The sequence below is a fragment of the Tasmannia lanceolata genome, unplaced genomic scaffold (genome assembly GCF_043159265.1).
Source record: "Tasmannia lanceolata isolate RefF3 unplaced genomic scaffold, GAP_Taslan_0.1 ptg000025l, whole genome shotgun sequence".
Taxonomy (NCBI): domain Eukaryota; kingdom Viridiplantae; phylum Streptophyta; class Magnoliopsida; order Canellales; family Winteraceae; genus Tasmannia; species Tasmannia lanceolata.
The window spans coordinates 3,437,865-3,463,550 of NW_027518702.1; the positions used below are offsets into that span (position 1 = coordinate 3,437,865).

General features: G+C 44.6%; 2 pseudogenes; both read right to left on the reverse strand.

Annotated features, from left to right (window-relative positions):
* Positions 1-3,022: 3,022 nt before the first annotated feature.
* Positions 3,023-3,757, reverse strand: LOC143858264 (14-3-3-like protein B pseudogene; annotated as a pseudogene).
* A 19,797-nt stretch (positions 3,758-23,554) lies between these two features.
* Positions 23,555-24,271, reverse strand: LOC143858266 (14-3-3-like protein B pseudogene; annotated as a pseudogene).
* Between the last annotated feature and the right edge of the window lie 1,415 nt (positions 24,272-25,686).

The following is a 25,686-nucleotide window of genomic DNA, read 5'->3' on the forward strand; positions in this document are numbered from 1 at the left end:
ATTTAGGCCATGTTTGTCAACCATGAGTGTTTTTTCATGGAATATTAGTTTACCAAATGTTGAGAGGAGAGTGGGAGAGGGACAAAATTGAGGGGGCATTAGTGAGAAGATGGTGGTAGTGGGTAAACATAATAGGGAAAATAAAAACTCTATTTTAAGTATAAATTTTCTTATCCCTGTTTTTGGGCCACTTCTCACCCACTCCTCACTCATGCCTTACCATGGTTTTAAATTTCGACCAAAATCCGAAATTTCGGACTGAAACTGAAATTTTCATTTTTCGCCATTTATCAAATTTCGGTCCGAAATTTTGATTAAATGCCATTATTTTTTTTATTTTTTTAAAAGTGTTGCAAAATTTTGGCCGAAATTTCGAACAAAATTACCAAATTTTGGATCAAAATTACCAAAATTTCGGATTTCGCCGGTGGGGTCTGAAACGGTTACCGAAACCGAAATTTTAAACCATGTGCCTTATTCAATTCTCTCCCTCTCCCTTCTTCCTCTCTCTCATCACCTGATAAACTAATATTCCATGGAAGAAATTTTCATGGCTGCCAAACATGGCATTACCTTAGTTATTTTGAACTGCATGCTCTTTCTCATCGATGTAGTTCATTGCTGTAGTGCAAGCAAGGTTGATAATGGTTTTGAATCTCCTTAATGTGGGGCTCTCTGTTTCTATTTTATATTAGAAAGCATTAGCCATTCATTAATTTTCCCTGTTTCCTTGGAAGATTGAGAACCTAATAGACAGTTTTGACATTGTAACTTTTTCCCTATTGATTGAACTGTTTTTTAGCATTGAGATTGGGTTTAAATTTTAATCTCACGTCCAACAAAAAAGCAATGGCTTTTAGCAGGAAGTCCCTAATGTGGAATACATTCTAATTGCTTTCCTGAATCATAATTTAGCTAAAAAATTTAGACTTTTAAAAAAATGTGTTTAAAACAGTTGTCTTTTAAAAAAAATTCTTTAAGTCTTTCAGTTTGTACCGTTAAAAAAAGGTTCATGATATATTTGCCCCTTTTTCTTCTTTGGGCTACCCCTTGTGGTGTAAAAGGAATAGTCATGCATACATAATGGAGGGGGTGACCTGAGGAAGAAAAGGGGACGGATATACCACTTCCTTTTAAAAAGGCTACTGATATTGGCAATACCATGTTTGCATAATTGCACAAACACAACTTGTCTTTTCTGTTTTAATTGGCTTATGAGAGCATTTTAGGAGATGTAATAACTTTTGATAGATGTTTAAATAATAAAATACAAGATGAGATGGTACAATTATAAAAACTAAGGTTTTAATATTCGGGTGTAATGGAAATGGAAATATTTTGGTTTTGGTGTGGATGGAAATATTCTACAATCACAAAGACGTATGTAAACATATGTAAATGATGAAATTTTAAGATGAAATGTCAGAATAAGCACGAGTACGTACTTAGAAACCATCGCACCAACAAGAAATTCATCTATAATGGCTTAATCATATCGAACACATAGTGATATGTGTTGTCGCACATGTCTATAATAGTGAAGTCATTAAAGAAGTAAAATGTAATAAAGTACAAGAAAGTACAACGACGAGTCTCTCTTCTAAGGACCGCAATTCTATTTCAATACTACGTAGAGTCATAAGGTATTATTGGTCCCATGTCGATCTGACATCCCATACATAAGATACAGTTACTCCTTTCAATTCTCTCCGTGTTGGCCATCTCTCACTAGCCGCCCCAGGAATAATTCCAAGGAATAATTTTTAATGGTTGCCAAACATGATCTGAAAGATTCGTTTGCAAGAAAGGTTGTACCTTAGTTCATGTTTGTCTACTCCAAAACCTTATTTCCCTTTTAACAAAAATGCTCTTTATCAGGTTATCGGTGCCTTTTCAGAAAAAACCAACTGTTATGAAATATTATTCTTAAAAGATTTTTACTAGAAAAAGTAATCATGATCAGAGACATTTGGGAAATATTTTTCAAAAACTAAAACCTAAAGCTGTTAGCTATTTCATGATTTTCGATGACTACTGTACGATGCACATTACAAATTAAGAATTTATAGGCAAGAAGAGAAGGCCTGTCCTTCTTCTGTACCATTTCGAGCTACTTTTTATTCTTCAACTTACCACGAAGTAGAGACAATAAAAAAGAAGGTATTGAGCCTCTCTCTCAATGCTCTATGGCTTTTGTTCTCCAGTTTATCATGGACTTTGGCGTGACAATGGCAGTACACTAATGGTAGATGCGGGCAGGGAGATTCTCCTGACAATAGCCGTATGAGGTTGCTGGGTTTATTTCTTTCCAGACCGATGGTATAAAAGTTGGTGCACTAGAAACGTGAGCATGGGAAGAACAAAGAGTTTGAAGAAAGAAGTGCCACGTGTCTAGGGGCAACAAGTGGAGTTGATCATTACGATAATTAATATCTTATATAAAATGCGGCCACCGACAATATTAATTTTTAGAGCCCCGTATATGGGTTTTCTATAATGAAAATACCCTTGTCTTATTCGCAATATGACAAATATACGAGGGATGTTAGAGATGAATATAACCAAACTTCCGTACACATGGCAAAACTATGAGGGATATTAAAGACAACCCCGACAAGAGTGTGTCTTGAGATCACTTTCCCTCTATGCCATACCCATTACCTACTCACACGTGGCATACATATACATTGGTTGGCCGATCTGATCGATTTCTTGCAGATGGGCGGCTAAGATCAAAGTTGAGCAAAAAAAAAAAAAATTATAGTTATGATCGACCGCCAAAATTCTCAGGTTTCTGCGCTCTACCTGGTCGGACAACCGATCAACACACACGTAAACATCGCCCACGTACGTGGGATCATGAGATAATAAAGAGATTAGCTAAAATAGGTAATTTTTACTAAGCTAGAAATATATGAGATTCTTCCAACCATGATGATATAAGAAATGTTCCACACACCACTAATAGCAAAGTAATTATTTAAAAGCTTTGATTTGAGTCACCATTGCTTTAAGCATTGCCTTAATCCTCCTCTGTAGTCTCACCATCTGCTATAGTGAGATTGTCCTTCAAAGACTGAATGATCAGAGTAGTATCTTCACTCATTTGAGCAGTATCAAGCTTGGGAATAGCTTCATCTAAAGCTTTCTTAGCTATATTGGAAGCCTTTTCATGCATGCTCAAAATTTCATAGCAAAAGGCTGAGAAATTCAATGCTACGCGCAAGCGAATCGGATTTTCCGGCCGCAGAACCACCCCCGCCTCTTCATAAGCGGTCTCGTAAGCTTTGAGGGACTTGACAGCAGCCACTTTCATCTTATAGCCTGTATTAATCTCCACAAGATAACGATAAAAATCTCCTTTCATCTTATAATAACCCACCATTGATTGTCCCCCGTTTGATGAAGGGATGAGATACTCATCGGCAAGGATCACAACTTCGTAACAAATATTAGTGATCTCTGTTTTGATCTTCTCCAGGAAGTTGGTGATCAATGCCACCTTTTGATCATCCTCCGCCCCGTCCTCCTCCTCCTCCTTGCGCTTGGCTGATGTAAGGATCTGCCAAGATGCCATCCGCTCTGCGATCAAGCTCTCGTATCCGATGGTGAGTAAATTCCTCTCTTTGCGGGTCAATCCGGTGATGGCGTCTTTAGAAACTTCCGTCATGAAATCTACTGTGTCCTCATACCTCCCGACGACCTCAGCTAGCTTAGCCATGTAGACCATGTCCTTACGCTCTTGAGGGGAGGCCATGGAGGATATGAACTATGAACAGATTTCAGAGTGAGGGTGAGTGTATAAATAAAGTATAGAGAGCTAAACATTTTCTAGACAGCTAGGAAGACCTACCCATTTTTAGAGGATTCTCTATTTTTTTTTCAAATGGTGCGACCCTATACAAGACCACATAAATAACCATTTTTGAATGACAAAAATACCCTTTTTTTTTATAAAGGCCCTGTTTCTTGCAATGTAAAATGGGCATCAAACAAATTTTATGCTCATTTTTAAGAGGAAAATGGGTGTAAAATTTGTTTCATGCCCACTCTAAGTCCAAAGAAATAGAACGCGGGAAAATGAAACGCCCCAACGATAGGGACGCATCGCAATGCTAGTTAGTAAAGATAATACTAATAAAGGCGCGTCTTCGTATTACCTTCCTAAATTTTTTATTAGGAAAGTTTCTTACAAAGAAAACAATATGAAAAAAACCTAATTGTTATAGAATTGTACTAAACAACCACATTAATGTTGCTACTTTGTAACTAACCGATCATTTGGTGACAACTAGAGTCGTCGCCGGTGTCTTTCTCACAAGTTGGAGTTCGTAATAGCATTCACGGTTCTGATGTGATTGATCAACTCAAAATTTTGTAGCAAAAAAGGGTAAGTATGAGCAAGAGATTGAAATATGTCAGACCTCAGAATGCACCATTCTTATAGAGAGAAACATGCTTTCACATCTTCTTAACTCGAAATATGAAATTAGAGCCCTGGCCATGAAGTAAATCATCATATGTACAAGCCAAACAATTCGGAGAGAATCAACAAATTCTTTTTCAAGAGCAATTCATCTTCCCACCATACAACTCTCCATTGTAGTGTGCTAGGAGAATAAACACATAATTACCACGAATCTCACGGGGTATATTTGTAATTTTACAAAATAGCCATAGATTCGTAACGCTCTTAATTTGTTTTTAGTGAAAGCGTGAATGTATTTTAAATGTGCTAAAAAAGGAAAAAAATCTCATTTCCCTCAAATATCGAGTCGAATCCGAGGAAAGCTATTAATGCTCACGAGCGTACCATTTTCTAAGGTAAGGTGTATCTGCTTGATTGAGAGCTATTCACGTTTGAGGGGTGCGAATTATCTTACATGGGGTGCAAATTTATCATCCCCCAGAAAAAAAATGATAGAAAAACTGGAGGAAATAAATGCAAGAGTATAGTGGGTCCCATTTTTATTGATCCAAGCTGTTCATCTGAGAGGCCTTACGTTGGATCTCTTATGACTAAAAAAATAATAGAGGCAATCATTCAACTAAAAAACACACGTATAAGAGGACTTATTTTGGTCTTCCAATGAAAAACACACATTATTAGATGTTTGAATTTAATGATTATTAGTTTTTAGGCTCATCAAGTGGACGGTTGAGATCAACCAATGATTGGACCCACTATGCCATAGGCTTTTCATTTTTTGTGGAGCAACTCCACTCCGAAAATTCCTCCCAAATCACCACAAATCTCTAAGTTTTTTTTTTTTTTTTGCCCTTTTTTTTTTGCCCTTTTTAGAAATTCCTCTATTTACGTAGTTCTTTATCTTACGTATGAGATTGCCATTCAACGTGGGACCAAGACCATGTGAGTCGCCTCATGATGTAAAAAAAAGTCAACGGTCTTGATTGCGTAAAGATGAGCCCATGTAGGGCTTTAGAATTGATTGTCACCATTGATATGGACGGGATCTTTCCTACCTGTTTGGATTGCAAGAGAAACATTTCTGATGGAAAAAAAATTTCTTAGGAAATTTTCTTTGCTTTCTTTCTATGATTTAGAATGACTTGATACAAACATTGTTAATTTAGAGGGATATCATCAGAAAGTAATAGTCCCTCTAAATAAAAATTGAATAGGGTTGGTTCAATTTATCTTTTTTTTTTGTTTTCGTGTGTAAAAAGTAGGAAATTTTAGAAATACTTTTCCTTTTCAAACTTTTCTAGAAAATTCCTGCAAGTCCAAACAAGGCCTCAAGCCCGTAAACTTTGATATCTTGTGAGGTTGTGTTTGGTTGCACGAAAGCCAGGGAGGCTTAGGGATTTTTGTTGGTTCTTTGGTTTCCAATGTAGCATTTAACTTTCAGGAGATTCCGGGGGATGTCTCCTAGTTAATAATTGCATGCCTGTTGATGTGTCACCCTAATCACCTTCCTATAAAATTCAAGCCAAAATCCACAAAAAAGGTCAAATTTTGCTTGAATTTCCCTGGGAACTCACTCTCTCTCTCTCTCTCTCTCTCTACCACTATTCTCCGAGGAGCTTGACAACAAAACACTACATAAAACTAATCTCACAGTCAAGTTTCAATGATTACATGATACCTAAGCCATACACGGCAACAGTACGAGCTGATGTGAGGTTAGAGAGAATTAGAGAATGTGTGATTATGAATGTATTATGTACCTCGAGCTCTATCCCATTTTCAAAACTAGAGTCTAGAGCCTTAGAATCTTTCCTTTCTGGGATTCTTTTCTAATTAGGCTCGTTTTCTGGAATATCAATTTCCATGTTTATCCCACTAAGACGGTTCTAAGTTGAAATAATCCTTTTGCCCTTACCTCCTTTGAGCTTCCACATGCCACGTGTCAGCTTCCCATACATCTATGTAGTTAGTTTGTGTGTGTGTGTGTGTGTGTGAGAGAGAGAGAGAGAGAGAGAGAGAGAGAGAGAGAGGTGTGAACTTTCTCTTGGTTTTTAAAATGAGCAAGATTCTACTCAGGGGAGTGATGGGACCTAGGAAAAGAAAATTTTGTAAAGAAAAGTCCATGAAAAATGAGTTAACCAAATTATGGAAATTTATTTTTCAAGAAGTTTTCAAATAAGAAATTTTCCTACATTCAAGTAGTCCCTAGCGAGGGAGAGATTTTAAGGATTTTTTTACTAGTGCTTCTAATTGTCTCATCGAAACAAAATTTTGTCTTTATTTAAGAGGAATTTCTTTTATCTTCAATACAGCATAACATGGGTATATAAAAATAATAACAAAAATCACCAAGGAGATTCCCTCCTGGCGGTAGTAGTATATGAAGTTGCCGAGTTTATTTCTAACCAGACTAATAGCATAAAAGTTGGTGCACCGGAAATTTGGGGAGGCCAAAGTAAAACAATTGGATAAAGGAAGTGCCACGCATGGCTAAGGGTAAAGGGCGGAGTTGATGGACACCTATCTAATAATTAATTAATACTCGCTAACTCTTTATATAAAATGTGGTCACCAACAATATTAATTATTAGAGCCTCAACTGTATATGGATTTTTTACAACGAAAGTACCTTTATCTTACTCATAATATAGCAAATATTAGAGGGGTGTTAGAGACTAATATAACCAAACTTCCATGCACATGGGAAAACCACGGGGAATATTAGAGACAACCTCGACAATAGTGTGTCACTTCCGCTCTATTCTCTACCATGACCAACTTACTCGTGGCATACCTATACATTGGTCGGCCGATCTGATCTACGTCCTGCATAGGGACGGCTAAGTTCAAATTTGAGCAAAGAAACAAAATTGTGCCGAAAGACTCATTCGTGTTGGTGAGGATACTAACTATGTTACCATGGGGAGGTTATTGGGATGAGTTAATAGTCCAATGATGACATGATCTGTTGTTAGTACACTCACTGAAAGGAATGTTTGCAAAACCGTTACATACAGTGAATGTCATAGTATGATATAAGAATGAAAAGCCCATACAGGCCAAGTAGGAGAATGTTATGAGTTTCTAATATTGTGGCCTTGCATTAGGCAATTCTTGAATTTGTGGGTGTGCAAACAGTTTCAAAAGTTTCTTGTGCTCAAATTTTGTCTCTAGCTTACTGCTAAAGTTGTCCCCAAGAAGGAAACGTATTTGGCTAAGTTTAGTAAGCTTGATGGGAGCTTTCTTTACTTACATAAATATGGCCTTTGGTCCCTCTTCCACCACTCACCTTTTGCACCTCTAATTGAGTTTATTGATAATTTCTTAGATTGAGAACTTATATGATGCTCGACCGTCAAAATAAAAAGGGCAGAGAGAACCCCTCCACCCTTGATTTCCGATCCAACAAAAGCTGCCTTGTTTGACTTTTTGCTAGCTTGATCGGAAATCAAGTGCGGGGGTTTCTCTCTCTCCGCCCTTTGTTTTGACAGTGAGCATCATATAATTTCTCAGATTTAAAAAGCTGTAGAAACCCAAAAAGCACTTACCAGATAATAAATGCTAAAAGACAAGAAACATGAGCGTCTTGTATCAAAACATTTTTGTGCTGAAATCATTTCCCTTCGTAAATCTCCTCTATACAAGACTCAATACAGGGCAAAAAACGTGCCTTCTTGTCTGTAATGTCAGCTATTCTATCTTCCCCAATGGTTTTAAGTACTCTCTCTCTCTCTCTCTCTCTCTCTCTAGCCTTTAATCTCTCTCAGATCCACAGACAAGCTCACAAACTGTTGTGCCTTTGCAGAGAATTGGAAAGTGAAAATCGGTTCTGTAAGTTTCTATAAGATGTGGTGTTTCTGACATATCTATTGTAAATGGTATTGTTTAAGTTTTTGGAAGATAACACCCTCCCTCAATCTCTCTAGCTAACTCTCTCTAATTTCTTTTTTGCACTGTTTGTTTTTTATTTTATCTCTTTCTACTTTCGTTTACGGCTTTAGGCACTATTTGCTTTGGATTTTGATAAACCAAAACTGCCTCTTTTTTCTTTCATTTATCCCTGTTTCTTTTGGATTTTGATAACTGATTGTGAGACCGAAACTGCCTTCATTTCTAGCCCCAATATTATTTTTATGAAAAGAAAACACAATTCCTAATGTTAGTTCCAGATGTAAAAAAATGGTTTTGGTGAAGAATGCATATGCTTGTTTTTATAGTTTTAATATAAACAAAATATAGTTGCTTATTTTGTTCTCTGATAGGTTGTGCCTCAAACACGTGAATCTTCTACAGATAGGAGGGTTAGGATCATCCTATGGAAATGATTTTTGGGGCACAACCTATTAACGTTGTGCCCAAACAGAAGAACGGTTTGGATCATAAAAAAAGGTGGGCTGTACCTACCTTTTTAGACTTCACGTGTTTTCACGGCCACCCATCATATAAATTCTCCTAAAAGAGATCAAACATTTGAAAGAACACAAAAGAAAGCCCCTCCTGAGCCACGACTAATTATGTGAAACAACCCTCTAACCTGACAAAATTACAGAAGACTTTACTAAACTTGGATAATATTAGAGAATCTCGGTGAAGCTATCAAGGATAGCTTCATTTCACCTTTATATCTTCTTTTATCTTTGATGGGGTCCAAAATCTGCAACCAATCGGTTGTTGACACGTGGCCCTTACAGGGACCACTGCAAAGCCAACACCTGTCCCTGCTAGGTATGACACCTGGACTAATCGGGGACTTCCACCTGCCCCTCCTAGGTATGAAACCTGGTCCATACAGGGGCTACCACCTGTCCTGGACAGGTGGCTCAGGATCACTATAAATAGCCCTCATTTGTGCTAAGGTGAGGGATCTGAGATCAAAACCCTAAGCTTTTTGCTCTGACATTGCTCTGCACTCCTGCTCATACTGACTTGAGTGTCGAAGCGCCCGTCCGGAGCACCAATCCGGGTTGGTCTTCTGACCCTTTGTATCCTTGTCTGTGCCCTTGTGCAGCGCAGGACTCCATTAGCCCTTCAGCTGTGGCTTGCCAGATCAGCCCTTTCGGCCCTACCATAACTTGTTACCAATTTTAGACCTAACAGATTTGGCGCCATCCGTGGGACCCCGGAACAAAAAGCTGTTCGGAACCTCACTCAAGCAATGGTAGGGAAGACCGGAAAGCACGTGTCAACCTCCCAGACAACCCAGGCTACGGCCCCCCGCGAAGGAAGAAGCGAGCGACTGGCCTCGCAGATAGAGGTCGGGGCGGTAGGGGAGCAAAGTCCGACTCGCTCGGACCGCTCAGACCCTACCCCGACCCCAAGGGAGATGCGGACCCTTTTCCAAGAAATGACCGCTGTGATTGTGCAGTTCAGGAATCCGGCCCCCGCACTCCAGCAGCACCCAGTCGAGGCTTCTCAGCCCACCCAGAGGAGGGGAAGCTCCCGCAGAGAGCACACGCCCCTGCCCCGGGATCAGACTCGTCACTCCACAAGACGAGATCACCTCTCCCGGGACAAGCATGTGCGCCCCGAGCCTCGCCTACATCACCGGTCACGATCTCCTTCCGTACAAAAGCATGGCAGCAGGAGAGACCCCACGCACGGAGAAGGATCGCGGCACCGGCGAGGGAGTCCGGCCAGTCAATCCGGCTCTGCTATGAGCCCCCCGGCAAGAAGAGAAAGGCCCGTCCACCGGGCAGAGAAGAGAGACGACCCGATGTTACTAAGGATCCAGCAGATCGACCACCGGATTGAAGAGCTCGCCAGAGAGCAGGGCCGGCCTGCCTCCCGGATCTTCACAAGCGCTCCCCCATTTTCGGACAGAGTGCTCAGCGCGGCAGCCCCCGCGGGCTGGAAGATGCCGCAGATTTCGCAATATGACGGGACCACCGACCCCGTGGACCACTTGGAGACTTTCAGGACTACAATGCTCCTCCACGGGGCGTCGGATGGATTCCTTTGCTGGGCATTCCCCACCACATTGACTGGAGACGCGAGGGACTGGTACTCGCGGCTCAAACCCAGGTCCGTGGACAATTTCGATGACTTTGGGGACGACCTGGCCCGTCACTTTATGAGCAGCAGAAGACCCAGGAAGACGACGGCTTCGCTGATGGCCCTCAGGCAGGGAGATGATGAGGCCTTGAAAGTGTTCGTTGGTCGCTTTAATAGGGAAGCCCTTCAGGTTCCCAACCTGGATCCCTCCGCGGCCACGAATGCCCTTCTGGCCGGCGCCCGATCAACTAACTTCAAACGAGCAGTGGCCCGGCACAATCCGCAGTCCCTCGCAGACCTGATGGCCGGGGCGGAGGAGTACATCTCGGTGGAGGAAACTCTCGCCGCCCTGGACTCTGCTAGCAGGAGAAGGCCTGAGGAGAAGAACCCTACCAAGCAGCGTAGGGATGATAAATCTCAGAAGAAGGAGAGAAGCCCTTCCCGCAAGGAGAGAAGCCCTTCCCGAAAGGGGAGAAGCCCCCACCCGAGAGAGCATTACACGCGGCTGACCGCGTCCATAGCACATATCCTGGCAGCCATTCGGGAAGAGGATTTCATCGGGTGGCCGGAGAGGCAAACCTCGACGGGGAAGAGAAACATGTCCCAGTACTGCAGGTTCCACAAGGACCACGACCATGACACCAATGCGTGCATTCATTTGAAGGAGGAGATCGAGCAGCTGATCAGCAGAGGGTACCTCGGAAGGTACTTAAAAAATACTGACAACAGAAGAGAGCGCAAGGACAAGCCGAGGAACAGAGGCAGAAGCCCCCGGGGCGCTCAACCTCTGGGCGACCGCATCCAAGCTCCTGCCCCGGCCAGCCCCCCTCCTCAGGTACCTCAACCTCAACCTCATGGTGTTATTGGTACCATTTCAGGAGGGCCGGCCGCTGGAGGAACCTCTTCATCAGCCCGCAGGACTTATGCCCGGCAGGTCAACGCCGTCCATACCTGCAGTAAGAAGGCCAGGCTAGAGAACGAGATATCCTTTTCAGATGCAGATCTCGACGGCCTGATCCTCCCGCATGATGATGCCCTGGTCATCACCATGCTGGTGGCGAACTGGGAAATGAAGAAGATCTTGGTCAACAACGGGAGCTTCGCAGACATCCTCTATTATCACGCCTTCGAGCAGATGCTGATCGGAACTGACCGTCTGAAGCCGGCCAACTCTGATCTGTTCGGGTTCTCCGGAGAAGTTGTCAAAGTTGAAGGGCAGATCGAGCTTCCAGTTCTTATCAGGGAGCCGCCCTGCCAGTCCTTCGCCATGGTGAACTTCTTGGTGGTAAGGGCCAAGTCGGCCTACAATGCTATCCTGGGACGCGCCGGCCAGAATCTCCTCCGAGCTGTTCCCTCCGCCTATCATCAGAAGATGAAGTTCACTACACCAGGAGGTATAGGGAAAAACAGAGGGGATCAGCCCCAGTCGAGGCAGTGCTATGCAGCGGCACTGAAAGGGAAGAATGCGTCCGAGTCTCTGCCAATCGAGCTGTTTGATCTAAGGGATGAAGCCCAGATCATAGTAAACGAACCGGCCGAGGACCTTATATCTATTCCTTTGTACAGCGATGACGACCAGAGAGTTGTCCAGATCGGCTCTGCCCTGTCAGAGGCCGCGCAGCAGGATCTTGCTCAGTTCCTCAGAGCCAATGCAGATGTCTTTGCCTGGGCTCCTTCAGACATGCCCGGCATCGACCCTGCAATTAGCACCCATGAGCTCGGGGTTGATCAGACCTGCAAGCCCGTAAAACAGAAGATGAGGCACTTTGCACCGGAGAGGCGAAGGGCCATCAGAGAAGAGGTGGAAAGGCTTCTGAAGGCCGACTTCATCCGCGAGATCCAGTACCCGGACTGACTCGCGAATGTGGTGATGGTGAAGAAGTCTAATGGGAAGTGGAGGACCTGCATAGATTTTACAGACCTGAATAAGGCCTGCCCGAAGGACAGCTACCCGCTCCCAAAGATCGATCAGCTCATCGACGCTACTGCAGGTCACGAGCTGCTAAGTTTCATGGACGCCTTTTCAGGATATAATCAGATCAGAATGCATGAGTCCGACATTCCGAAGACATCCATTGTAACCGATCATGGGACTTATTGCTATCGGGTTATGCCTTTTGGACTGAAGAACGCAGGGGCCACCTACCAGCGGCTCGTCAACAGGCTGTTCAAAGAGCAGATCGGCCGCAATATGGAAGTATATGTGGACGATATGTTGGTCAAGAGTAGAGCTGCCTGCAATCATGTTGCAGACCTCAAAGAAGCGTTTCAAGTCTTGAGGGAGCACAACATGAAGCTCAATCCGACCAAGTGTACGTTCGGCGTCGGAACAGGCAAGTTTCTGGGCTTCATGGTGAGCCAGAGAGGGATAGAGGCAAATCCTGAGAAAATCAAGGCGGTGATGGAGCTGACTCCGCCCAGAATTATCAGAGAAGTACAGCGACTGACCGGGTTAGTGGCTGCCCTGGGGCGGTTCATCTCTAAGTCCGCGGAAAGATGCATTCCGTTCTTCAACGCAGTCAAAGGTATAAAAACTGCGCCCTGGACTTCAGAGTGTCAAGCGGCATTTGAAGAGCTGAAGCAGTACTTGTCCTCTTCGCCGTTGCTGTCCAAGCCAGAGCCAGGAGAAGAGCTGATTCTGTATCTCTCAGCGGGACCTTTGGCAGTTGCAGCAGTACTGATCAGAGAGGAGTACCACCAGCAAAAGACGATCTACTATGTCAGTAAGGTCCTCCATGATGCAGAGACCAGATATCAGCGAGTCGAGAAGCTCGTATACGCCCTCGTTATGGCGGCCAGAAAGTTAAGGCCGTATTTCCAGGTGCATACGATCAAAGTCTTGACGGGACAGCCCCTCAGGCAGATCCTCCACCGACCAGATACTTCAGGCCGACTTGTGAAGTGGGCCGTGGAGCTCAGCGAGTTTGACATCAAATATCTGCCGAGGCCAGCGATCAAAGCTCAGGTTCTTGCAGACTTCATAGCTGAATGTACAATGCCAGATTCAGACCCCGGGTCGGAAGCAGCGCCTCCTTTAGAAGCAGAACCGGTTATACCCGAGCAGCAGATCGAAGCCGAAGCGGTTCGACTTTGTCCTGAATTATGCCCTAAGGTTTGGTTTCCGTGCGTCAAACAATGAGGCAGAGTACGAAGCGCTCATCGCCGGAATGAACCTCGCCATTCAGGCCCGCGCTCAGAGACCAAAGGCGTACTGCGATTCACAGTTAGTTGTATGCCAGATCCAAGGAGTATATGAGGCCCGTGAAGAGCGAATGATCAAGTATCTGCAAAGGGTGCGTAGCCTGGCCAGTAAGTTCGGAAGTTTTGAGGTCATCAGAGTCCCCCGGACTGAAAATGCAAAGGCTGATGTGCTCTCAAAGCTAGCGGCATCGGGCTATACCGCTCTCAGAGAAATTCGTATGGAGTTCCTAAAAACCTCCAGTATTGATGGCCAGCCCGTCGTAGTAATGCAGATCGACGATGAGCCGTGCTGGATGGATGAGATCATCAGATATCTGCGCAGCGGAGAGCTCCCCGGAGAGAAAAAAGAGGCCTGTAAAGTCGTACAGCGGGCAGCAAGGTTTTCACTTGACGGCGAAGCTCTGTACAAGAGATCTTACACTCTCCCGTACCTGAAGTGTCTCCGGCCAACTGATGCCCTGTATGCCCTGCGAGAGACCCATGAAGGGATTTGTGGAGAGCATCTTGGGGCCAAGGCCCTCGCCATCAAAGTCTTTCTAAGAGGCCTGTACTGGCCTACACTAAGACAAGATGCTCTGAGCCTTGTGAAGAGGTGTGAGAAGTGTCAGAAATTCTCCCCAGCCGTTCACCAGCCTGCCGTGCCAATGGTCCCGATCATCAGCCCTCTCCCTTTTGCTGTCTGGGGAATGGACATTTTAGGTCCTTTTCCACCGGCCTCTGGAGGCCGCGAGTTCGTCGTTGTCGCCATCGACTACTTTACTAAGTGGGTAGAAGCTAAACCTCTGGCCAAGATCACCGAGCAGAGCGTCCAGAACTTTTTCTGGAAATCAGTGGTGTGCAGATTCGGGATACCCCGGGTTCTCATAACAGACAATGGCAAACAGTTCGACTCAAGGAACTTCAGAAAGTTTTGTTCAGATCTGAAGATTGAGCAAAGGTTCACTTCCGTGGCACATCCTCAGACAAATGGACAGACCGAAGTGACGAACAGGACTCTGTTGCAGGGGATAAAGAAAAGACTGGATGATAAGGCCGGACGCTGGGCGGACGAGCTGTACCATGTGCTCTGGGCGTATCGGACTACCCCACGCACTGCAACGGGTGAGTCGCCTTTCAATCTCTCCTTCGGAACAGAGGCTGTGATTCCGGTTGACATCGGCATTCCCTCCCTAAGAATTGTTGACTTCAATGAACAGCTCAATGGGGACGGGCTCCGTGTCAACCTCGACTTGCTTGAGGAAGTCCGTGAGGAGTCACAGATCAGAGCCGCAGCATATAAGCAGAAGGTGTCTAGATACCATGATGCGAAGATCCGACCAAGGGAGTTCCGCACAGGCGACCTAGTTTTGAGGAAAGCGGCCGTCTCCCAGCCAAGAAGGGTGGGCAAACTCTCTCCGACTTGGGAAGGGCCGTACCGAGTCAAAGAGGTCATCCATCCAGGAAGCTACCGGCTAGAGACACTTGACGAGCAGCTGCTGCCGCACGCCTGGAATTCCAGAAATCTCCGAATGTATTATCAATAGTCTTTTCTCTTGCCTTTGAAGGCCTGTAAAGAATCTCTGTAATTAAATTTCAAAGAGAAATAAAATGGAGTTGTCACTAAACAGTGTCCCTCACTTTTGAGTCACTAATATATGCCAGCTCCTCCAATCAAAGACTCTAAGTGTTTGCAGACTTAGCTCTCAGCCTAAGTGTTTGCAGACTTAGAGAGCGGCACTGGTGCACTCCGGCGCGTCCAATTTGGTGTGGAGATCAGTTCCAACCATGGACCCGCCCTAGTGGAAAACCACCTCAAAGACTAAGTGTTTGCAGACTTAGAGGGCAGGAGTGGTTCACCCCGGCTCGTCCTAATTGGCTTACAGACCAGTTCGGCCAATGACATCCGGACAACCACTCCGGCTTGGCAGAAAGACAAGGAAGCAGCACAGAAGTCATAAGTACAAAAAGCAAGGCAACCGTACAGACAGTTGGACAAAATTGAATTTGTATTCATATTACAAAAGTGCCATTTTCGCCGAGCTGGCTTACAAAGAATGAGCCTCATGGGCCATTACAAAAAGTACACAACCAAAAAGAAAGATAGGAGCAAGAGGGCTGCCACTCAGGCCTCCTCGTCGATCACCTCCTCGGTGACTGCCTCTGAAGTAGGGACTGCAACCTGGCCGGCCTCAGTGGTTGGGGCGGTGACCTCGGAAGCCAGAATGACTTCCTGTTCCACCTCGATGGGTTGGGAGGAGTCCGGTTCGTCTTCTTCCTCCTCGTCCTCCTCCTCCTCCGGAGGTGCATACGGGACGGCCAGTCCGTCCAGGGAAATGTCGGGGTAAGTCTTCTTCACCTGATCGGAGCAGAAAAGGAACCCCGCCTTATAGGCCTGGAGGCCCAGGTGGAAGAACTGTGTGTCCTTCCTCTTCTCAGTTTCCTTCACGGCCTCCGTCACTGCTGCTTTCACGGCCGCCTTGATAGCCGCCTTCTCCCCCTGATCGCCTCTCTCCTTCGCATTTAGGAGATCCTGCACGGCCTAGTTTTTGACCCTCTGCAGCTCGTCCTTCAAGCTGTTGAATTCGGCCTCTTTGATCTGGACGGCTTCGGTAAGCCTGTCCTTCTCCTTCTAGAGCTGGCTCTTCTCGGACTCTATCTGTGTGAGCGTCTCAGAGAAGAGATAATGCTTCTTGGCCATGTCCCTTGAGTACACCTGGAGTTGATAGAGGGCGGAGGTGATTGCCGCTTCACAGGTCTCCGGCGCCTCATTCTCGACGTCCCGCCGGTCGCGCGGGAGTACGCCCTGGTACACCACTTTCGCGGCCACCCGGCTATCCCCCAGGCCGGTGTCCGTTTTCTACATCGTCCAGTTCGGGCGGAAGACATTGTCGCCTCTCGCCGCCGTGGCGGCAGGGATGCCCAGAACCGGCCTGCCGTGTTGGGGCTCTGTCACCCCTGCAGACCCGGAGCTCTGTCCGGCAAGATTTGCCAGGCTCGACTTGTCGGAAAGCTTATGCGTCGCCCGGCTGCTTTTAAGAGGCTCGGCTAGTGCGGCCATTGCCGGAGTTGACTCCGGCACCTTTCTTTTCTTGCCCTTGGTTTGGGGCTGCTCCTGCGTTGGGGACACTTGGGAGGTCTGCTTGATCTTGTCCAGCATGGACATCTGCTTCACCATTTCTGAACGTGAGAACAGAACACAGTTAGAACTATATAAAAAAAGGAACAGTTCAAAAAAGAAAAGCTGGCCTAAAGAGTCTACGTACGTGCCGGCGTCGCACGACTGATCCCGTGCGTTACCAGTTCGGCCTCCCCGGAGAACTCCGAACAGTTTATTTGACCACGCTTCAGCTCTTCTTTGATCAGAGCGAAGGTCATGTGGTCGTAACCCTCAAGGGCTGGCTTCTGACTAAGGTTCTGGGTGTCCGGCGTTCTCCATTCCAACGAGAACGGCCAGTGGGAGCCCGGCTCGGTGTCCCTAGCGTAGAAATACCTGTTCTTCCATGTGTGAATGGAAGTAGGTATGCCAGTGATCATTTTCACTTCGGGCCGTTGGCTGATGTAGATCCAGCCGCCGTCCTTGTGCCTCTTCAGGTGCGCACACATCCTGAAGACGGGCATGGTGGGTTTCCTACGGAGACGAACTCCCAAAAGATAAAGGAAGCCGACCAGCGTCCTCCAAGAGTTCGGCACGACCTGTGTAACCGCCAGCCCGTAGTACCTCAGCACATCGACAAAAAACGGATGCAAGGGAAGCCTGAGCCCGGCCCGGAAGGCTTCTTCGTATAGGCAGAGATCTGCACTATCGTTGCTGGCCCGGTCCCCTTCAACGGCCGCCCTCAAAGTGTACCGATCAGGGATACAGTATTTGTCCCTGACGGCCTGAAGTTTGCCCGGCCCCAGACGGTTCACCTCGCGCAGGGCCCCGATGTTGTACTGCGGATTGGCCTCCATCCGTGCCTCCGCTATCACCTCGACGGGCGCGCGCGGCGAGCGAGGAACTACCGCCTCAACGTCTTCTTCATCGCCGCTGGTTTCTACCCGGTGCGGTCCGTCCCCACGGACCGGGATTATGTCTAAGTCCACAATCACTTCCTCCCCGCTCTCATCGTCTACAATTATTATCTCTTCGTCCTCAACACCGGCCTCCGTAGGAGAGGCCGGCCTCGTCCTCTCCGACGCCCCGGACCCCGTACTACTGGTCGAACCGGGCTCCTCTGAGCCAGAGTCCGACTCCGAACTAGTGCTAGACATTAAAAGGGGAGAAAAGAAAAGCTAAAAGAAATTACCGAACTGAAGTGTTGACCGAAGATCTCCGGGCTCACTGATCCGAAGCGGGCAGAAATTTGAATAGCCGAGCAGAAGAGGAGGAGAGTAAAATGTGAAAAGTGAAAAATGAGGAGTAAAACTCCGGTATATATAGGCTGGGAAGAGCGGGAAAAATCCTGCCCTTTTCCCACCAGCCGGAGTGCGCCACGTCACCTACCGCATTAAATGCGCTGTCCGCATTAAATGAGTCGTCCGCATTAAATGCGAGGCACAAGTTCCAAAGTGATTAGACGCCAAAAGACCTGCCCGGCCTGGCCGTCCAAGCCCTTAGCCGGACAGGATATGGCGCAATCGCTAGACGCCAAAAGACCTGCCCGGCCTGGCCGTCCAGCACCTTAGCCGGACAGGATACGGCGCAATCGCTAGACGCCAAAAGACCTGCCCGGCCTGGCCGTCCACAGCCTAAGCCGGACAGGATATGGCGCAATCGCTAGACGCCAAAAAGACCTGCCCGGCCTGGCCGTCCAGCGCCTTAGCCGGACAGGATATGGCGCAATCGCTAGACGCCAAAAGACCTGCCCGGCCTGGCCGTCCAGCGCCTTAGCCGGACAGGATATGGCGCAATCGCTAGACGCCAAAAGACCTGCCCGGCCTGGCCGTCCACAGCCTAAGCCGGACAGGATATGGCGCAATCGCTAGACGCCAAAAGACCTGCCCGGCCTGGCCGTTCACAGCCTAAGCCGGACAGGATATGACGCAATCGCTAGGCGACAAAGGATCTGCCCGGCCCGGCCATGACGCCCAGGAGGTTGGCCGGCCAGACTTCTGGTCCAAATTTTGGCCGGACTGGATAGCCCAGAGGCTCCTGTCCGGCCGTGCTCCTTCAGGCCAAGCTTCAAGGCCGGACCAGGCCGCCCGAAGGCCCCTGTCCGGCCGCGGTTTCTTCTGGCCCAGTCTGAGGCCGGCCCCAGCTGCCCAGAGGCCTTAAGGCCGGCCGGATGCTGTTTTAACCCTCTTTTTGCTTCCCCTAGCCACTGTCACGACTCGGAGAACCAGGGGGCAACTGATGGGGTCCAAAATCTGCAACCAATCGGCTGTTGACACGTGGCCCTTACAGGGACCACTGCAAAGCCAACACCTGTCCCTGCTAGGTATGACACCTAGACCAATCGGGGGCTTCCACCTGCCCCTCCTAGGTATGAAACCTGGTCCATACAGGGGCTATCACCTGTCCTGGACAGGTGGCTCAGGATCACTATAAATAGCCCTTATTTGTGCTAAGGTGAGGGATCTGAGATCAAAACCCTAAGCTTTTTGCTCTGACATTGCTCTGCACTCCTGCTCATACTGACTTGAGTGTCGAAGCGCCCGTCCGGAGCACCACTCCGGGTTGGTCTTCTGACCCTTTGTATCCTTGTCTGTGCCCTTGTGCAGCGCAGGACTCCATTAGCCCTTCAGCTGTGGCTTGCCAGATCAGCCCTTCCGGCCCTACCATAACCTGTTACCAATTTTAGACCTAACAATCTTTATCTTGTACACGTTTGTATCCCATGATATTAGGGACAAATACCTGTATTTATATTCTCACTGTGAATGGAAAAATAAACTCTCGCACCAATTTTACAGATAATTACAATCAATCCCAAATTATGCTTGTATAGAGCACTTATGGGATAAACATAAAATGAAATCTTGACAATTATATATTTAAAAAAAACAATCCTAACCAAATTCACTTTCCTAGTCTATAGAATGAAATCAAATCAAATCTACTTTCCTAATCTCTAAGGTTACCTCTTCTAATCTACTTGCCTAATCCACCACCACATTGATCTGACAGTTATATCTCAACCTAATCCAACGGTAAGATCTCACATATTCTAACATGCCCCCTCAAACGTATGTGGATTGAAAAATCGACATACGTTAGGTTACAATAAAATTCCCCAATAAGAAATTAAAATTTTCCACTTGAAGTTCCCGTAAGAAAATAGAATCCTTTGATTTAAAGCACACTGCCAAAATTTGATGATGAATATCCCCTGATGTTGTCGAATGTGAAGGTGCCAAGGAAGGTGCCGCTTGTAAGATGTGCCGCAAAGAGCTTGAATAAATTGGATTGGACTTAAACCTGGATGGGCAAGTCGTCTATTTTGAATATTGAACCTTAAAGAAATGAGCCACTATGGACCAACGTCGGAATGGGCAAGAAATAGGACACAATGGAACAATGCCGGAATGGACAAGAAAGAGCCTCGATGGGCAAGCCATCATGGGTCGGCTTTCGTTACCGATCCCCATGGAATTGAAACAATTCTCCCAGGCATGCACCTTATGGAACGAGGCATCTCAACTAGGTTGGGGAATCATTTCAGGCACTTACCTTAACAAAGGCATGAATTATGAGACAAAAAAGGTGGAAATTGAAAGATAGAGAAAAGTTAAAAAAATATGAAATAGAAGCGATAAATTGCAGCCTAAGACGATGCTCCCAATCATTGGTGCAACAAAGAAGTTATTTAGAGAGTGCAAAAGGATGATGGTGCAGATATCAAATTTAAGGGCGCAAGATAAGATGGGCTTCCAAGAGAAGATGGGCTTCCAAGAGAAGATGGGCTTCCAAGAGACCAATGGGGTTAAAAATCACAAGGGAAGATACTTTATAAAAATTAGAATGACCAATATCAAAGTTTGGAATGAGATATTACATTGAGGACAAATGTAGCGTGATTGAACGTATCTATGGGCTTTTAATCCAATGGGAAAAATCTCACAAATTTTGTAATGAATGGTGTTGTGATTATCAAAGTTCGGGGAATATGATAAAAAAGACAAAGGAAAGGGGTGTAAAGAAGAAAAGGAGGGGATCCTAGGAAAAGTGGACGATGAAATCCATTTGGTGAAGTGCCATTGCTGTCACTTTCCACTTTTAGAGCGACAGTGCAGCATGGTTTTAAATTTCGGATTTCGGTGGGGACCGAAACTGAAATTTACCAAATTTCTTTTTTTGTCATTTACCAAATTTCGGTCCGAAATTTTGAACCAAATTACGAAATTTTGGTTTTTTGTGGGGTCCGAAACGGTTGCCGAAACCGGAATTTTAAACCATGCAGTGCAGTGGAAAAATAACTTCACCCTTTCTTTTCTTCTCTCTTGAAACCGACAAACACATAACCTTTTATTGTGTGTATTTTCCTGGGGTGTTGCGATGGATACCAATGCCTATTGAGCCATTTGGTTAGATGGGGTTGACAATGGTCATATGGCCTGAGATGCGAAGCGGTGTAGATGGCTGAGAAACAACTATGGTAGTTGGAGTTCCCGGTCATGATATCAAGACAGATCATATGATTGGGACAAACAGAGTGTGGAGGTGCTTGGTCTCCGAGACAAGAGCTAGAATTCACTGTTTAGACACTGGAGAAGACAAATCAAAGTGAGGTAAAGAGATGGTGGTTGTCAGAAGGAGGAGGTGCGGAGGACGGGCAGACGGCTAGATCAGCCGTACGCCGGAGAACGGAAGTGTTTGGTGGGTTGTGTTCAGGCCAAAAAGATCAGGGGCTCTAATACCATGTTAAAATTTTGAATTTTACTAATTCTTGTATAATTTACAATGATCTAATGAGTGTTTAAGTAGAACACTCATAGGATAAATATCGAAAGATATAATCTCAATTAAATATGCTTTCCTAGCAAGCCTACCTACCTCAATTTACCACCAATTCAAAATCAAATATAATATCCCAATTTATTTAGCTTGCCCCTTCTAACCTACTTACTAATTTAATCTAATTGCCTCATATAGCCACATTACCTCATTTAACCAACATGCTTAATCTACCACCAAGATCATCCAACGGCGAATCTCAACCAAATTCAACTGTTGGATCTCACATATTCTAACCAAACTTGGTCTTAAATTTTTTTTAACCACTAGTTTGAGTGGAGAGGGCGAGCCTTGGCGCAACGGTAAGGTTGCTCCATTGTGACTTGGTGGTCACGGGTTCAACTCATGGAAACAGACTCTTTGCAAAGCAGGGGTAAGGCTGTGTACATCTAGCCCTCCAGAGACCCCGAAATGGAGGGAGCCTCGTGCACTGGGCCGCTATTTTTTACTAGTTTGAGGGCTATGAGCCATTGTTGCAATAGTAAACTATGGGCTTACAATTTTTCAAAACAATTCTTAATGTGAATGAGTTTTTAAATTGAAAGCAAAATTGAAATCTTGTGTCAACTTTGGATTTTTTTAACTCTATAACAATCAGCTTCCGCCCCCTTGGAGCAAATTTCTGGCTCCGGCCATTTTAAGCCCTTGAAAGTGAAGCGGTTCTTCATTGGATTGAAGCAAGCAAGCAACGACACGACAAGGTATAAACCTCTCTCTCTCTCTCATGAAAGTGGAATTTTCTTGAATTAGAATGCCAAAGATCCAAGGGACTACCAGAAATCCAATGCGTAATCTCAGCATTCAAAGTGTATTCCTGAATAATCTCATTTTTTAATTATTCATCCATTTCATTTTACCAAGTTAGAATTTTTGTTAACCAATAATTTGGTATATAGTATTTAGAGACATTTGGGAAATAATTTTCAAAAAACTAAAACCTTTTAGTTTTAGCTATTTCATGAATTTGGACGACTACTTTAGGAAAATGATAACAGCACAACCGTGATTTGACAACTGCACTGACACATCTTGCTGTCAATTGTTATTACAATTCCGAAAAAGCTCTTACAAAGTACAAACCAAAAATTACCGATCAAAAAAGAAAAAAGTACAAACCAAATAAAAAGGAAAAGACAAGCTGCGTTTGGGGAATTATTGAAGCATTGTTGTGCTGATATCATTTCCCCATATACTATACACATTACAAATTAGGTATCTTTAGATGGAAAAGAAAGGCCTTTCTTAGTTCTTAGTTCTTAGTTCTTACTCGTATAATCACGCCCCGAAGTAGTGGTCTTAAAAGAGTACATATGTGGTTTCTAACCTTACATCTGATGGATTATAAGCGATTGCGCAATCAATCACAGATCTGACGATCCAAACCATACATTTGGTTACATTATGAACCCATCTGAAAGTCATTAATGGAATGCGGTCAGGATTATCGGATCAATGCAAATTTTAGGTTGTAAGTAATCTATAGTGGGACGAGCTAATTGTATGATCCTGATCATCTCAGTCACTAATATAGCAGCAGAAAATTAAGTGAATTCTTTTTGCAGGCGCGACATTTAACTGAAAGAGACCTTCAAGCAAGACATATGGGGTCAATTTATCACTGCCCTAATACAAATATACCCATACTTCAAAACTACTAGGGATGTTAGCCTATCTGATCAATGTTTTGCTAGTGGACGGCCAAGATCAAAGTTGAACAAAAAAAATCGTGCCGAAAATTAAAGTTAAGATCAATCCCGAAATTCCCGGTTTACGACAATTCTACCTGCTCGGACAACCGATCAACACACGTAAAGATCGCCCATGTACGTAGGATCATGAGATAATAAAGAGATTAGCTAAAAATGGTAATTTTTATTAAGCTAGAAATATATGAGATTCTTCCAACCAAGAAAGTATATAATCTCTCTACTGACCTAAATTTGCAAGAAGAAAATAAATGTTCCACATGCCATTAACGACATAGTAATGAACTAAAAGCTTTGAAGTGAGTCACCTTTGCATTAGACACTGCCTTCATCCCCTTCTAGAGTGTCACCATCCTCCCACACACTGAGATTGTCCTTCAAAAGTTGAATGATCATAGCGGCATCCTTGTAACATTCTTCATTCATTTTACCATTTTCAAGCTTGGGAATAGCTTCATCTAAAGCTTGCTTAGTCAAATTGCAAGCTTTTTCATGCATGTTCATAATTTCATAGTAAAAAACTGAGAAATTCAATACTAAGCCCAAGCGAAACAGGTTTTCCGACGGTAGAACCTCCCTCGCCTCTTCGTAACCGGTTTCATAAGCTTTTAAGGACTTAGCCTCAGCCGATTTCCTCTCATAGCCAGTGTTAATCTCGGCAAGATAACGAAAAAAGTCCCCTTTCATCTTATAATAACATACCAATGGTTCTCCACCGCCCGATGAAGGGATGAGATGCTTTTCGACGAGGATCACAACATCAGAACAAATATTAGTGACCTCGGTTTCGATCTTCTCAAGAAAGTTTTTTATCAATGCCACCTTTTGATCATTCCCCGCATCCTCCTCCTTGTGCTTGATGGACATGAGGATCCGCCAAGAAGCCCTCCGCTCTCCGATCAAGCTCTTGTATCCGATGGTGAGTAGATTCCTCTCTCTGATGGTCAATCCTCCGATGGCATCTTTCGCGACTTTTGTCATGAAATCTACTATGTCTTCATACCTCTCCACATCCTCAGCTATCTTAGCCATGTATACCAAGTCCTTACGCTCTTGAAGAAGGGATTCCATGGAGGAAATGAACAATGGACAGATTTCAGAGTGAGAGTATAAATAAGCTATACAGAGCTAATTCATTAAAGCCATAGAGAGCTAATGCATTTTCTAGACAGCTATGAAGACCTACCCATTTTTAGAGGATTCTCTCATTTTTTTTTTCAAATGGTGCCACCTATACAAGACCACATAAAGTACCATTTTTAATGACAAAAATACCCTTGTTTTATTTACAAGGCTCTATTTATTACTACGTAAAATGGGCACGAAACAAATTTTACACTGAAAATGGGTGTAGAATTTGTTTCATGACCATTTTACGTCAAGAGAAATGGAGCCAAAATAAAAACACCGCCCCCCCTCTCCTCGCGTGGGACATATCGCAATGTTAGTTTGTTGAAACATTCTAAATAAAGACGCGTCTTCGTATTACCTTCCTAATTTTTTTAGGGAAATGATTTTAGCACTCCACTCTTTTGATATGTAGCGAAAGCTTCTCGTCTTTTAGTGTTTAAAGGGTTGTCAAAAAGTTATTTACATTTCCCAAAACACTCTGACAGCGCCGATTAAAAACTAAATGACAAGAAGCTGTCACTGCGTGTCAAAAGAGTGGAGTGCTAGAGAATCATTTCCTTTTTTTGTTATTAGGAAAGCTTTTTAGAAAGAAAACAATATGAAAAGGGAAGTGATATTTACGCCCCTTTTCATCACCAAGGACACCCAGCGTCAGTGTATCAATGGCAAAAAGGGGGCTCATGTACTTTATGTCAGAAAAATCCAAAAGCTTTGATTGCAAAGTACACTGGCAAATGGGTGTCCCTGATGATAAAAGGGGCGTAAATATCATTTCCCTATGAAAAAGCATAATTGTTATAAAATTGTGCTAAACAACCACATTAATGTTGCTACTTTGTAACGAGCCCATCGTTCAATCACAGCTAGAGTCGTCAGTCTTTCTCACAAGTCGGAGTTCGTGATTCCGACGTGATTGATTAAGTTAAAATTTTGCAGCAAAAAAATATAAGGAAAAACAGAAGATTGAGATCCGTCACACTTGGTAACGCACTCTTCTTATAAAGAGAAACACGCGTTTACATCTTGTTAACCCGAAATATGAAATTAGAGGCCTCACCCGTGAAGTAAATCATCATACCTACGAGCCAATCAATTGGGAAAGAATCAATAGTTTCTTTTTCGAGAGCGATTCATCCTCCTCGAACACATGCTCTCCATTTTACACTTGTTCTATAGTTGGGGTATATTTATCATTTTATTAGAAAACCAGAGATTCTTAATGGTTACTTTGTTTTTAGTGTATGCATGAATGTTTTTCAATCACTTGTGCTAAAAAAGGAACATAAATCTCTTCTCTCTCCAATATTGATTCGAAT